This window comes from Ovis aries, chromosome Y (assembly GCF_016772045.2).
Source record: "Ovis aries strain OAR_USU_Benz2616 breed Rambouillet chromosome Y, ARS-UI_Ramb_v3.0, whole genome shotgun sequence".
NCBI lineage: Eukaryota > Metazoa > Chordata > Mammalia > Artiodactyla > Bovidae > Ovis > Ovis aries.
The window spans coordinates 24642390-24645560 of record NC_082741.1 but is presented as its reverse complement, the minus strand read 5'-3'; positions in this window follow the sequence as shown (position 1 = coordinate 24645560).

The following is a 3171-nucleotide window of genomic DNA, read 5'->3' as shown; positions in this document are numbered from 1 at the left end:
TTTTCTCATGTCCACTGTACCATCATAATGGATCTGATTTAGGTCAAACCTGAATCATCGAGTGGTCTTCCCTACTGTCTTCAACTTAAGTCTAAGTCTATAGCAAATACTGAGCTTCCACTCTGAACCTTCCTTCTTACAAGTATTTGTCCACCATTTTAGAGCACTTTTGCTGCATCTCTTTATCTTCACTCTGAAACATACGTACCGTCACTCCTGAAAGGATGCTCAAGTGCATGCATTGAACTCCTACTCAGCCTAAGCTCCACAGTAGTCATGCCGATCTACTAAGCTTGCATTGTGCCGCATGCATCTTTCACTATTTAGACTATGATACTGAGGTCATGCTGCAACTGCATAGTTGCAATCTCAAGCTTACCTTCTTCGACTTTCAGCTTTTATACCAGCACACATGTTCGGCCCCTCCTAAGCCCGCTTTCTGGAAGAGATATGAAACAATTGTTGAGGTTGTACTCTGGAGCATGTCCCTGCTATTTCTGAATGCATTCTTTTTGTATTTCTTCATATTTCTTTTAAAAAATGATTTAATTGGAATAGAATTACTGTGTATTACTGTGATGGTTTTTGACATATACATCAACATGAATCAGCCGCATGGATACATGCGTGCCCCTATCCTGAACACAACTCAAACCTCCCTTATTACCCCACGCTTCTGGGTTCATCCACAGCACCAGAGCTGGATGCATCTTTCATGCATTGAACTTGCACTGGTCATCTCTTTTATGTATGGTAATGTACCTGTTTCAATGCTAATTTCTCCAATCATCCCATCCTTGAACTCTCCCATTGAGTCTCAGAGTCTGTTCTTTATATGTGGATCTTTTTTACTGGCCTTCATGCAGAATCATTGTTACTGTCTTCCTAAATCCCATTTGTACGCATTAATAAACAATATTTGCCTTTCTCTTTCTAACTTTTTTTTTTACTCTGAATAATAGGCTGCAGATTGAACTGCCTTACCAAAAGTGACACAAATATGTGGTTTTCTGTAGCTAAGTAATATTATATTTGAATATATAGCACAACTTCCTTATATTTTCATCTGCTGATGTGCATCTAGATTACGTGCAAGTCATAGCTTTCAGAAAGAGAATTGTAATAAACATTGGCTTTTAATTCATGTCAGGTGTAATAGAAATGGGAAAACAATAAAACCCAAATGTAGAATGATTCAAATTCTACTCGATTATTGAATATTATGTCAGTTGAAATACTTCAAAATATGTTTCTTTGGCTGCATGTAACATATGAGGACTCTTTTATATCACTCACCTCTCTCCTTTTCATAAATATAGACCAATTTTCAAATGTTTGTCCAGTTTAATGACAAAATACTAACATAGACATATATATATATAATATATATAAAATAGAGATATATTTTCATATCATAAACTGTTGATAGCAAGCCTAGATTTTAGAATTAGTTCCACCTCCATGCTCCATCTCAACAGGAAAGAGCCAAAGTTGTTGCTGACTCAATCACTCCAAGAGCTGGGAAACCTGAAAAAGAAACGGAACCTGCACTGAGATTTTCTGTCATATTTATGATCGAGCTCTAAGTCCAAGACTTGTTTTCCTTTATTGTACTAAGCAGTCCCTTCTTAAGATTGAAAAGCCTGGAAATCGAGAGAGATAGGTAGGAGATTGTAGACCTCCTCATGTTCAAAAGGAATTTTAATCAGAGAAGCTAGAAAAGACAGAAACTAAGGAAAACAATCAAGTGATAGACAATAATAATGATTTAGCCACTAATCAAACTCAAGGGTCTTTAGTCCCTCCTCAAGGGCCAGCGTGGAGAAGGAAATGGCAACCCACTCTAGTGTTCTGCCTGGAGAATCCCAGGGATGGGGGAGCCTGGTGGGCTGCCATCTTTGGGATCGCACCGAGTCGGACACGACTGAAGCGAATTAGCAGCAGCAGCAGCAAGGACCATCGCTGACATTCGGAGCAATATCCTGTGAACAATTTTAGAGATGCTAAAGCCCAAACCAGGCTGAAATGTAAGTGCATAGTTGTAACTAGACGGTCAATGATGTGGACTCACAATATCCTCACTAATAGGCCATTAGTAGAATGTCCCAATATTGATCACAGACCCCATGTTCCACCCTCACTCAGCCATTAAAATAGTCCCCCTGAAAGTATTTGGGGATTTGTGTCTTTGAAGCACCAGCTGCTAAGACACCTTGCTTTGTCCTACAATAAGCACTCCCCCCTCCCCCCTCCACACTGAAACCCACAGTCAATTCATAAATTTGTTTGCACAGAAGCAAGTAGACCAAGTCTGCTAGGGTAACAGTACTGAATATTAAGAATGTGTGCATAGAAGGATGATAAATCACTTTTATTTCAGAAATAAAGTAGATTTATTGATGTGAGTTTTAGATAACGCTGTATGCGAGATAGCAAAAGAGACACAGATGTATAGAACAGTCTTTTGCACTCTGTGGGAGAGTGAGAGGGTGGGATGTTTTGGGAGAATGGCATTGAAACATGTATAATATCATATATGAAATGGGTCTCCAGCCCAGGTTCAATGCATGATACTGGATGCTTGGGGCTGGTGCACTGGGACGACCCAGAGGGATGGTACGGGTTGGCAGAAAGGAAGGGGTTCAGGAAAGAGAACATGTGTACACCTGTGGTGGACATATGTTAATGTACGGCAAAATCATTACAATAATGTAAAGTAATTACCCTACAATTAAAATAATAAATTTATTTTAAAAAAAAAGGAAATCTTCCAAAAAGCTACACACCTACATTGAAACCAAGCACGACCAAGAGCCAACAAGTTCCACAGGAAGACATACCATGCCAATTCTCCAGCAACACAGGAACAGAACCTGGAGCTTCAATACACAGGTTGCCCAAACAGCAAACCCATAGACATCTCAAACCTCACTACTGGACACTTCATTGCCCTCCAGAGAGAAGAGATGCAGCTCCACCCACCGGAACACTGACACAAGCTTCCCTAACCAGGAAACCTGACAAGCCCCTCGTCCAACCCCAGCCACAGGGAGGAACCTCCACAATAAAGAGGAACCACAAACTGCCAGAAAGAGAAAGACCATCCCAAACACAGGAACCCCACCCCGACCCAAAAAAAAAAAAAAAAAAGGCCAAATTGACTAATGAGAT